The sequence below is a fragment of the Podarcis cretensis genome (assembly GCF_951804945.1).
Source record: "Podarcis cretensis genome assembly, chromosome: 7".
In the NCBI taxonomy this organism is placed as follows: Eukaryota; Metazoa; Chordata; class Lepidosauria; order Squamata; family Lacertidae; genus Podarcis; species Podarcis cretensis.
This window is the reverse complement of record NC_137176.1, coordinates 90,580,722-90,593,953: the sequence shown is the minus strand read 5'-3', so window position 1 is coordinate 90,593,953 and position 13,232 is coordinate 90,580,722. Positions and strand designations below refer to the sequence as shown.

Below are 13,232 nucleotides of genomic sequence, written 5' to 3'. Positions count from 1 at the left end.
GGACATCACACAGACTCCAGGAAGGATTTTTGAGGTTGGCTTGGGAAGGGTAAGTATCTTCCCTGAACAGTTCTGCCCTCTTGAGGCTCTGTTTACATATGCACAGCTTGGTGGGAAATAAAGAGATTGTGAAATAAATAAATATAACTCCCTCTTGGGCAAAGTGTAGGCAACCTCAAATAAAAAAATCAAAGCATCTCTAATTCCCAGATTTTTCTTTTCTTTTCTTTTCTTTTTTTAAAAAACCCCTGCATCGTTAATTTTGCTTTGTATCACACCAAGAATGATTGCAGGGCAATCCTAAATAGGTTTACTCAGAAGTAAGTCCTGCAGCTTTCAATGTGGACCAGGTTTAGCTGCTTAGGAAAAGCTGCTTTTCTCCACGGTGACCTGAGGACACGCAGACACACTTGGCCCAAGGGAGAATCCTGTTATTCAAGGAAATGATTCTCCTCTGGCATTTTATATTCTACACTGTTACGGAAGAATCTAGGTGCGAGGCTTCTCAGTCACCCAGCTGGTCGGGCAGAGCCCGCGGGTCCCTGCGGAATAAAGGAAGGAGTCCAGCCACCAACCGGAGCAAACAGCTGTAGACCAAAGTTTATTGTGCAACAGGTTCAAAGAGGAATTTTGAACCCCGAGGATGGGGTGACAAGGACTTTTAAAAGTTTCTATCTTATCCCAGCATACAGGTCATTAAGCATCATCACTACATCATTGCTACATCAGAAAAGGAGAGGGTTATACATGATTATACAGGGGACGCAGGTGGCGCTGTGGGTTGAACCACAGAGCCTCTTGGGCTTGCCAATCAGAAGGTCGGCGGTTCGAATCCCCACGACGGGGTGAGCTCCCGTTGCTCGGTCCCTTCTCCTGCCCACCTAGCAGTTCGAAAGCACGTCAAAGTGCAAGTAGATAAATAGGTACCTCTCCAGCGGGAAGGTAAACGGCGTTTCCGTGCGCTGCTCTGTTTCGCCAGAAGCGGCTTAGTCATGCTAGCCACATGACCCGGAAGCTGTATGCCGGCTCCCTCGGCCAGTAAAACGAGATGAGCGCCGCAACCCCAGAGTCATCGGTGACTGGACCTAATGGTCAGGGGTCCCTTTACCTTATGCATGATTAACATGGGAGGAATGTGTTGGGGCAACAGGCGGATACAGGATATGTATTGGGAAGTACATTCAAAGCACCTACTACAGGGGTACCTCAGGTTACAGACACTTCAGGTTACAGACTCCGCTAACCCAGAAATAGTGCTTCAGGTTAAGAACTTTGCTTCAGAATGAGAACAGAAATTGTGCTCCGGCAGCGCAGTGGCAGCAGGAAGCCCCATTAGCTAAAGTGGTGCTTCAGGTTAAGAACAGTTTCAGGCTAAGAACGGACCTCCAGAATGAATTAAGTACTTAACCTGAGGTACCACTATAGTAAAGGTAAAGGTACCCCTGCCCGTACGGGCCAGTCTTGCCAGACTCTAGGGTTGTGCGCTCATCTCACTCTAGAGGCCGGGGGCCAGCGCTGTCCGCAGACACTTCCAGGTCACGTGGCCAGCGTGACAAGCTGCATCTGGCGAGCCAGCGCAGCACACGGAAACGCCGTTTACCTTCCCGCTGGTAAGCGGTCCCTATTTATCTACTTGCACCCGGGCGTGCTTTCGAACTGCTAGGTTGGCAGGCGCTGGGACCGAACGACAGGAGCGCACCCCGCCGTGGGGATTCGAACCGCCGACCATGCGATCGGCAAGTCCTAGGCACTGAGGTTTTACCCACAGCGCCACCCGCGTCCCCCACAGCGCCACCCGCGGCCCGAGGTACCACTATACAAAGGGACAATAGAACTTTGGTTTGCATAGTCTGCCACCTGGGCAAGTCCGGAGGAGTGCCTTTGCCCAGCGATTGACACCTATGAGTACGTGATGGCCGCTTGAGGAATTATGGCAAGGACCAAGTACGTAGTTTCCAAGTCCTTGGCCAATGAAGCAAATTGGCGGTGGAATGAAGGAAACTGGCAAAGGAATTGATTTTATGTGGTTTTTAAAGCTAGGTCACTTCCCTGAGCTGTCAAGTCGAAAGGATACGTTTATGCATAATATTTGTAACATCTAACAACTTTAAAGATGTGCCCCCACCCGTAATTTCCGTAACTACACTCTCCTCTTTATGAAGTGTGTATTTTTTGCACAAAGCTCTCTGAACCTGAATAACAACAACAATAAACGATCCAAACCGCACATGCAATTTATCTGTGTTTCTTGGTGGATTTACATATGCAGTTTATTTTCACGAGGTTTTGATTTTGCAAGCAATAAAAATATTCTTGCACACCACCCCAACTCCCAGGGTTCGGCTTCCTTGGAATGATGCTAGTGGAGAGCACGGCGCTTTTCGGATAGATCGTTTTATTTATCATGATAAAGTAAAGGTAAAGGGACCCCTAACCATTAGGTCCAGTTGTGGACGACTCTGGGGTTGCGGCGCTCATCTCGCTTTATTGGCCGAGGGAGCCGGCGTACAGCTTCCGGGTCATGTGGCCAGCATGACTAAGCCACTTCTGGCAAACCAGAGCAGCACACAGAAATGCCGTTTCCCTTTCCGCAGGAGTGGTACCTATTTATCTTTGGCGTGCTTTCGAACTGCTAGGTTGGCAGGAGCAGAGACCAAGCAACGGGAGCTCACCCCGTCACGGGGATTCGGACCACCAACCTTCTGATCAGCAAGTCCTAGGCTCTGTGGTTTAACCCACAGCGCTACCCACATCCCTATAATTTTTATCATGATAACACAGTATAAAAACAATGAAACAAAAAACGGTAACAGCAGAATTAATGTTGCCAACATTAAATCTTGGCACCAACGAAACCACCTAAACAATATCACCCCATAAGGGTCTATAGGCTTCCTGAGAAGTAGGGATGGTCTCTGCCCTCTTCAGCAGCTTCGGCATTTGCAGCTGGAATCAATCAATCAATCAATCAATCAGAGCCTCGTCCTCCCCAACAAGTTAGAAGGAGGCTAGCAAAACAGGCAGCTGGTCTTGCAGGACTCACAGCCAAGATGGTCTCTTTACATTTATATACAATCCCACCCTGTCCTCAGCTCTCACCTGTGGTTCCTAGATGCTGTCAGCACCTGACAGCTGCCACACCCTGGAAACGGCTTCAAATGATCAGCTAAACCAGGTGAGGGGAGCCAATAATAATAATAATGTATTATTTGTACTCTACCCATCTGGCTGGGTTTCCCCAGCCACTCTGGGCAGCTCCCAACAGAATTACAGTGGTATCTTGGGTTACAGATGCTTCAGGTTACAGATGCTTCAGGTTACAGACTCCACTAACACAGAAATAGTACCTCGGGTTAAGAACTTTGCTTCAGGATGAGAACAGAAATTGTGCAGCAGTGGTACAGCGGCAGCAGGAGGCCCCATTAGCTAAAGTGGTACCTCAAGTTAAGAACAGTTTCAGGTTAAGAACGGACCTCCAGAATGAATTAAGTCCTTAACCTGAGGTACCACTGTAATGATAACAAAAATTAAAAAGTGATAAGACATCAGACATTAAAAACTTCCCTAAACAGGGCTGCTTTCAGATGTCTTCTAAAAGTCAGATAGTTGACATCTGATGGGAGGGTGTTCCACAGGGCAGGTGCCACCACTGAGAAGGCCCTCTGCCTGGTTCCCTGCAACCTCACTTCTCTCAAGGAGGGAACCGCCAGAAGGCCCTTGGAGGAGGACCTCAGTGTCCGGGCAGAACGATGGAGATGGAGATGCTCCTTCAGGTATACTGGGCCGAGGCCATTTAGGGCTTGAAAGATCAGCACCAACACTTTGAATTGTGCTTGGAAACGTACTGGGAGCCAATGAAGGTCTTTCAAGACCGGTGTTATGTGGTCTCGGCAGCCACTCCGAGTCACCAGTCTAGCTGCCACATTCTGGGTCTCAAACCCTCGGTGAGTTAGGGGCTTCTCCTGTGTGCAAAGAAAGGCTCTGGCAGATTAAGCAGATGAAAGCAAGAGTACGTCCAACGGTCAAGAAGGCAGTTTTGCACCTGCTGGAGAGGGAAGCGAGGGGCAGATGGAGTCCGTCCACCTGGGAAGATGGCCTATCTAGAAGAAGGAAAACTCTGACCCTAAATCACCGCTGCCTTTTGGGATATCTTCAGGAGAGGAAAAGGCTCAGAAGCAAACCCTACACCAGACACCCCCAAACTTGGCTCTCCAGCTGTTTTGGGACTACAACTCCCATCATTCCTGACCACTGGTCCTGTTAGCTACGGATGATGGGAGTTGTAGTCCCAAAACAGCTGTTGGGCTGAGTTTGGGGATGCCTGCCCTACACAAATCCAGAGCGGAGTCCCTAAGTCAGTTGGTGCCTTGTATGCCTCTTGGCAAGTCTGGCAGCCAAGCTGGTGCCAAACGTCTTGCTCTGCTTTCCTTTGGACCATTAGCGAGGCTGAGGGGGGGGGGTGTCTTGCCATTTGGGCAACCCAGGGCCTCCAGACACACTGCCCAGGCTTGCGCCCCAAGGAGGTCACTTGGGTGCTGCTAAGGCAGAGGTTAGAGGGACACAGGTGGCGCTGTGGGTTAAACCACAGAGCCTAGGACTTGCCGATCAGAAGCTCGGCGGTCCGAATCCCTGCGATGACGGGGTGAGCTCCCATTGCTCGGTCCCTGCTCCTGCCAACCTAGCAGTTCGAAAGCACGTCCAAGTGCAAGTAGATAAATAGGTACCGCTCCGGCGGGAAGGTAAATGGCGTTTCCATGCGCTGCTCTTGTTCGCCAAAAGTGGCTTAGTCATGCTGGCCACATGAGCTGTATGCTGGCTCCCTTGGTCAATAAAGCGAGATGAGCGCCGCAACCCCAGAGTTGGCCACGACTGGACCTAATGGTCAGGGGTCCCTTTACCTTTACCTTAAGGCAGAGGTTTGGCTTCACAACTGGAGGCGCGCTCCACTGTTTGTCTAGAGAGAAAGGTGCCAACTGCATTCTGCATGGGGTGAAGGGGTTCAGGGCATTAACACCACAACAGATCTTGCTTCTCCAGTCAGTCAGAGCAAGTCTGCAGCTTCTGGCATCCAGCTCATTCACCCACACAGCTCTTTTCCCAGCCTATTGCGGGCACACGCGCTAAACCATGTCTGTGGTGCCTACCCCTTTACCCCAAATGATGAGACAAGAGACCAGAGTATCTGTTCAAATGGGCCACAACTTTATTGAGCTTCAGAAGGGGGAAACTTGGCACAGGCCTTGGCAGGTAACCCTCTCAGCCCACCTGCCTGAGGATATGCAGGCAGATGAGGTCCAGTGAGAGGGGACCGCAAAGCGCAAACTTACACAGCATGCCCTTCCACCGACCTCGTCCCAGGAGTTTGACCTACATGCCGCTGCTCTAGGGCCAGGGACTCCCGGTTTTTGCCCTTTAACGGGCCCTGCAAATGTCGCCACATGGGGAGGGAGCATGAATGCATCCCCCCCAACTTGATGTTAGACTAAAGGATACCTTGCTAAGGCCTAAAAACCGCCAAAGTTGTGATGAAATGCTGCAGGGAAGGCGAAACCTGCCAATGCAGGGAAAATTCATCGCCAATTCTGAATACAGTGATACCTCGGGTTAAGTACTTAATTCGTTCTGGAGGTCCGTTCTTAACCTGAAACTGTTCTTAACCTGAAGCACCACTTAATAATAATAATAATAATAATAATAATAATAATAATAATTTATTTATGCCTCCCCAGCCACTCTGGGCGGCTTCCATAGAAAGCTAAAATACAGTAAAATATCACACGTTAAAAACTTCCCTGATGTCTTCTCAATGTCAGGTAGTTGTTTATTGCTTTGACATCTGCTGGAAGGGCGTTCCACAGGGCGGACGCCACTACCGAGAAGGCCCTCTGCCTGGTTCCCTGTAGCTTTGCTTCTCGCAATGAGGGAACCACCAGAAGGCCCTCGGCGCTGGACCTCAGCGTCCGGGCAGAATGATGGGGGTGGAGACGCTCCTTCAGGTATACTGGACCGAGGCCGTTTAGGGCTTTAAAGGTCAGCACCAACACTTTGAATTGTGCTCGGAAACGTACTGGGAGCCAATGTAGGTCTTTCAAGACCGGTGTTATATGGTCTCGGCGGCCGCTCCCAGTCACCAGTCTAGCTGCCGCATTCTGGATTAGTTGTAGTTTCCGAGTCACCTTCAAAGGTAGCCCCACGTAGAGTGCATTGCAGCAGTCCAAGCGGGAGATAACCAGAGCATGCACCACTCTGGCGAGACAGTCCGCAGGCAGATAGGGTCTCAGCCTACGTACCAGATGGAGCTGGTAAACAGCTGCCCTGGACACAGATTTGACCTGTGCCTCCATGGACAGCTGTGAGTCCAAAATGACTCCCAGCCTGCGCACCTGGTCCTTCAGGGGCACCGTTACCCCATTCAGGACCAGCGAATCCTCCACACCTGCCCGCCTCCTGTCCCCCCAAAACAGTACTTCTGTCTTGTCAGGATTCAACCTCAATCTGTTAGCCGCCATCCATCCTCCAACCGCCTCCAGACACTCACACAGGACCTTCACCGCCTTCACTGGTTCTGATTTAAAAGAGAGGTAGAGCTGGGTATCATCTGCATACTGATGAACACCCAGCCCAAACCTCCTGATGATCTCTCCCAGCGGCTGCATGTAAATGTTGAAAAGCATGGGGGAGAGGACAGAACCCTGAGGCACCCCACAAGTGAGAGCCCAGGGGTCTGAACACTCATCCCCCCCCCACCACTTTCTGAACACGGCCCAGGAGGAAGGAGCGGAACCACTGTATGACAGTGCCCCCAGCTCCCAGCCCCTCAAGACGGTCCAGAAGGATGTTATGGTCGATGGTATCAAACGCCGCTGAGAGATCCAGCAGAACTAGGAAACAGCTCTCACCTTTGTCCCTAGCCCGCCGGAGATCATCAACCAGTGCGACCAAGGCAGTTTCAGCCCCATGATGAGGCCTGAATCCCGACTGGAAGGGATCCAAATGGTCCGCTTCTTCCAGGCGTGCCTGGAGTTGTTCAGCAACCACTCGCTCAATCACCTTGCCCAAGAATGGAAGATTTGAGACTGGGCGATAGTTGGCCAAATTGGCCGCATCTAAAGATGGTTTTTTAAGAAGCGGTTTAATAACCGCCTCTTTCAGCGGGTCTGGGAAGGCTCCCTCACGGAGGGAAGCATTCACCACGCCACGAAGCCCATCGCCCAGTCCTTCCCGGCTAGCTTTTATAAGCCAGGATGGGCAAGGACTTTAGCTAATGGGGCCTCCTGCTGCCGCTGTGCCGCCGGAGCACGATTTCTGTTCTCATCCTGAAGCAAAGTTCTTAACCTGAAGCACTATTTCTGGGTTAGCGAAGTCTGTAACCTGAAGCGTATGTAACCTGAAGCGTATGTAACCTGAGGTACCACTGTACAGCAACCATCTTACGACCGCAGCAGTGCCCGCTGACCTGGAACGCAAAATATTAGCCTGTAAGGAAAGAGTCATTAACTTGAAGATCGCTGACCTAGGATAAAATTATGGAGGCAAGAAATTATTAATTTGAGGGAGGGTGGGTGGGTGATCCTGGAAGGAAGAACAGCAAAAGTGGCTTGAGCAATGGAGTCAGCCTCTTTTCTTTTGGCCTTAGGCCCACCCCTGGCCGGCTGTCCATTGTCTTCCCTGGCCGAGGGCGGGTCAAAGGCCGGCCCAAGCAGGTGGGTGCCACCTGCCCAGGTGAGCCTCGCTCGGTGCCGCAAACCCCGCCCACCTGCGGGGAAGGGAGGGTGGATATTGCTTTCCATCAGGTCTTGCAGCCAAGCTCATCTTTTGAGATGCTGATGAGAGCATTGCTGAGGTCATTGTCCTACAAAGAAACTTGTCTGACTGGTTCCACAGCCTCTTCTGTTAGATTCAAACCCTTCCTGGTCCAGCACAGAGCTACCTTACTTGAGCATCTCTCTTAGCTCTTCAAGTTGACTCGCCCACAGCAATTCTCCCCATTTTCCCCTTGGTGTCCTTTCTCAACTAATTGCTAATTGCAACCCAGCTCAGCCCTTTGAAGGGAGGCACAGCACTGAATAATTTTTATTTATACCCCGCCCTCCCCAGCCAAGGCCGGGCTCAGGGCGGCTAACAAGCAAAAATAAAAACAAATTGAATGAATACAACTTAAAAACAAGATTAAAATACAACATTAAAATATTGAAACAGTAAAATATTAAAATGTTAAAATGCAGCCTCATCACAGGAGGAGAAAGGAAAAAGAAAGGAATCAAATTGGCTCCAAGCCAAAGGCCAGGCGGAACAACTCTGTCTTACAGGCCCTGTGGAAAGAAATCAGATCCTGCAGGGCCCTGGTCTCATGAGACCGAGAGTTCCCCCAGGCCGGGGCCAGCGCTGAAAAGGCCCCGCCTCTGGTTGAGGCTAATCTGACTTCCTTAGGGCCCGGGACCTCTAGGGTATTGCTATTTATGGACCTTGAGGCTCTCCGTGGGGCAGACCGGGAGAGGCGCTCCCGTAGGTACGAGGGTCCTAGGCCGTGAATGTGCCCCCCCCCCCGGTCTTCCTCTGCAAAGGAGCTTGCTTAGGCAGTTCTCCAATCCTCTCCAATAACAATATGAAAGGATTGCAAGAGATGAAAAGCAACATCTCTGTAAACTCTTTGTGTGTGTGTGTGTATGCGCACATAGGTACCTAAGGGTCATCTAGTCCAGGGGTCAGCAAACTTTTTCAGCAGGGGGCCAGTCCACTGTCCCTCAGACCTCGTGGGGGGCCAGACTATATATTTTTTTTTGGGGGGGGGGAGGAATGAACGAATTCCTATGCGCCACAAATAACCCGGAGATGCATTTTAAATAAAAGCACACAATCTACTCATTCTAAAAACACGCTGATTCCCGGACCGTCCACGTGTGAGTGTGGATTTTAATCCCACTCACCACATTGTCAGTTTCCTTTCTGTTTGCGGCCCCAGGCACCTTTTTCCTGTTTTCTTGTCCTGAGTAGAGATAAGCGTGGTGTCAATTGACAACTGTGGGGAACTCTTCCTTAAAAAAGATCAACAATGTTGAGGTTTCTTCCCCTACAACTCTGGGCAACCTGGGGTGTGTGTGTGCCGGGCGGATATTTGCACCCCGGCGCCATATTTGCTTAAGACGGCCCTGTTTGCAGAGTTGCATCAGTTTCCCAGAAAGCAAAAACATCCACTTTTTTTAGCGTGGAAAGAAATGCATTGGGGGGACGGACACCCCAACTCTTAGCAGTGCTTGATTTATAACATTGAACACAATTACTTTGTAATGCAATCGTGAGATATCCAGAAAGTATAAAACAATCCAGCTACATGAGAATCACCCCCAAAATATAATCACAAACAAGCTTCTTACATACCTCAAGCATGTATACAAATGCAGTGAGAGGCATGAAGTTCCTTTTATGGGTAATCTCATTTATATTTGTTCTAATTTGAGACAAAACAATTACTCATCTCTTCCATCAACACCAAGATTACTTTCTCTTTTCTGATCTTTCATATTTGTCAGAGTTGTTTGCAACAATATATCCTTGAGAATAGCTAATGCTCTTGAAGAGAGGCATAGATAGTGAAGGTGACTGGGAAACTACAACTAATCCAGAATGCGGCAGCTAGACTGGTGACTGGGGACGGCCGCCGAGACCACATAACACCGGTCTTGAAAGACCTATATTGGCTCCCAGTACGTTTCCGAGCACCATTCAAAGTGCTGGTGTTGGCCTTTAAAGCCCTAAACGGCCTCGGCCCAGTATATCTGAAGGAGCGTCTCCACCCCCATTGTTCAGTCCGGACACTGAGGTCCAGCGCCGAGGGCCTTCTGGCGGTTCCCTCATTGCGAGAAGCAAGCTACAGGGAACCAGGCAGAGGGCCTTCTCGGTAGTGGCACCCACCCTGTGGAACGCCCTCCCATCAGATGTCAAAGCGATAAATAACTACCTGACATTCAGAAGACATCTTAAGGCAGCCCTGTTCAGGGAAGTTTTTAATCTGCGATATTTTAGTGTATTTTTGGTTTCTATGGAAGCCACCCAGAGTGGCTGGGGAAACCCAGCCAGATGGGCGGGGTACAAATAATAAATTATTATTATTATTATTATTATTATTATTGATACTGTTTCTGGTTATATAGCTAATATAATAATAATAATAATAATAATAATAATAATAATAATAATAATAATAATATACTATACTATACTACACTACACTGAAATGTTTAAATGTTTCTTTGATTGTCCTTGAATCTTGAGAAATATATATAAATCTAATAAATGAATAAAATCAAGAAAATATAATGGCCTTATTTTCAGCTCTCCTATTCCACTATATAGCTCACTTAACCCCTCAATTCTCACTTTTGTCCTCCTTGCTATCTGCGGGTGGAGGGAGAGCTATTTGCCTCTTCCACAGAACCCACTTTCTTTGTTCTCTTGACACCTCACTAGGCTAGCCTGACTTGATTAGGTTTTAACACTTGCTGGATCCAGAAAATGGAAGTGCCTGGCACTCAGCTTAACACCCCAAGTCTCAGTTAAATTCTAATACTTACTGGATGCAGGAATTTGGAGAGGTCTGGCACTTTGGAGAGGTCTGAACTTGTAGCAATATCACATTTAAACTGTCATTCCAAAAATGTAAAAACAAAAGCAATCCCTCAATAACTATTTTGTTTCTTATTACATATGGCGTTTCACCCATATCATTAAGATTAAGTAAAGGTAAAGGTAAAGGGACCCCTGACCATCAGGTCCAGTCGTGGCCGACTCTGGGGTTGCGGCGCTCATTTCGCTTTACTGGCCGTGGGAGCCGGCGTACAGCTTCCGGGTCATGTGGCCAGCATGACTAAGCCGCTTCTGGCGAACCAGAGCAGCGCACGGAAACACCATTTACCTTCCCGCTGGAGTGGTACCTATTTATCTACTTGCACTTTGACGTGCTGTAGAACTGCTAGGTTGGCAGGAGCAGGGACCGAGCAACGGGAGCTCACCCCGTCACGGGGATTCAAACTGCCGACCTTCTGATCAGCAAGTCCTAGGCTCTGTGGTTTAACCCACAGCGCCACCCGCATCCCTCCATTAAGATTACGATACGATACGATACGATATCTTTATTGTCATTGTCCCTTGCGGAACAATGAAATTGAAAAACTACATATAAAAACTACACAAAACTACATAAACTACATAAAACATTCAAAAACCCCTAAAAAAACTCTAAAACCCCATTTTAAAATACACTATACTACAGAGACCCCTTATGCTGCGTTTAGAACCAGAATTGCATTAGCGTAGAAACTGTTTTTCAGGCGGCGAGTCCTGTCCTTTATAACCCTATACCTTCTTCCAGAAGGCAGAAGCTGAAAGAGATCATTTCCGGGGTGCGTACTATCATGTGCTATCTCTGCCGCTTTCTTATGGCACCTGGCAGCATAGATTTGATCTAAGGTGGGAAGAGTGCACCCAATAATTCTCTCTGCAGTCTTTACAACCCTGGATAGCATTGTTTTTTCCCTGGCCGTGCAGCTCCCAAACCACACGCACGGACCATAAGTTAGTACGCTCTCCACAGTGCAATGGTAGAATGCCATGAACAGGTCCTTTGAGAGATTGTTTTTCCAGATGATTCTCAGAAAATATAACCTCTGCTGTGCTCTCTTCGTCAGGTCTTTGCTGTTCTCTCCCCAGGTTAGGTCGTCTCTCAACCCCATTCCCAGAAATCGAAACACTGAGACCTGTTTCACGCACTTCCCCTCAATAATAAGTGGCTGAATATTCAATTTACATTTCCTAAAGTCTACAATGATCTCTTTTGTTTTCTTTAAGTTATGCAGTAAGTTGTTTTTCCTGCACCACTCCCCCAACTGCTCAACTTCCTTCCTATAGGCCGTCTCCCCCTCTCCAGCTGTAATTAAACCAACCACCGTTGTATCATCTGCGAACTTAATGATCTTATTACTGGGGTATTTGGGGGCACAGTCAGCTTTATGGAGCGTGTATAAAAGCGGGCTCACCACGCACCCCTGCGGCATCCCCGTATTCATGATGAGATCCGCAGAGACGTGGGAACCCAACCTGACCCTTTGGGAACGGTTTGATAGAAAGTCTAATATCCACCTGCACAAACATGGTGGAAGTCCCAGGTCTAATAATTTGGGCACCAATCTATGCGGAAGAATAGTATTAAATGCAGAACTAAAGTCTACAAATAACAATCTCGCGTAGTTCCCTTGCTTCTCCAAATGAGTCAGGACAGCATGTAAAGCCATTGCCACAGCATCCTCTGTGGATCTCTTTGCCTTGTACGCAAACTGGTAAGGGTCAAGTCCCACTGGCAGACAAGATAAGATGCGCTTCCTCACCAGTTTTTCGAAACATTTCATTATAATGGGTGTCAGCGCCACAGGGCGAAAATCATTCAGACTGTCTTTGATGTTTTTGGCAGGGGTATAATGGTAGCAGATTTCAGACAGGGTGGAACAATGGCTTGGGCCAGAGACTGGTTAAAAATCTTCGTAAAGATTCCTGCCAGTAATCAGTGGCAAATCAGTATCGATACCTTCAGAATAAGTATCCAAAGGAGACTTGGAATATTGCAGCCAGTACTTGTTCAAATAATATTCAACACTTATATAAGAAGGGTGTTTATAACCATTTTGAAAGGCCAAAGCTTTTCTGATCTCCAGTCCCGATTTGGACCAAATGCTCTTTGCCTCCCATATAGGGCATTGCTTGCTTCCCCATAGCATTTCCTAGGCAGGACCGGATTTAGGTTTGAGTAGGCCCTAAGCTACTGAAGACGGGACATGGGTGGTGCTGTGGACTAAACCACAGAGCATAGGATTTGCCGATCAGAAGGTCAGCGGTTCGAATCCCTGTGACGGGGTGAGCTCCCGTTGCTCGGTCCCTGCTCCTGCCAACCTAGCAGTTCGAAAGCACGTCAAAGTGCAAGTAGATAAATAGGTACCACTCTGGCGGGAAGGTAAACGGTGTTTCCGTGCGCTGCTCTGGTTCGCCAGAAGCTTAGTCATGCTGGCCACGATCTGGAAGCTGTACGCTGGCTCCCTCGGCCAATAAAGTGAGATGAGCGTCGCAACCCCAGAGTCGGTCACGACTGGACCAAATGGTCAGGGGTCCCTTTACCTTTAAAGCACAGGTGTCAAACACAAGGCCCGCGGGCCAAATCCGGCCCGCCAGACCTCGTCATGTGTGTC

The 13,232-nt window shown here is 48.8% G+C and overlaps 1 protein-coding gene across 1 annotated transcript in view; it reads left to right on the top strand.

Moving 5' to 3' along the window:
• The window catches only part of LOC307220555 (lymphocyte antigen 6E-like), a 132,406-nt gene extending 130,179 nt beyond the window's left edge, over positions 1-2,227 (top strand). The window contains exon 4 of the mRNA XM_079984575.1: positions 1,808-2,227. The gene's annotated coding sequence lies outside the window, so the exon portion shown is untranslated. The remainder of the gene's footprint in view (positions 1-1,807) is intronic.
• Positions 2,228-13,232: the final 11,005 nt, after the last annotated feature.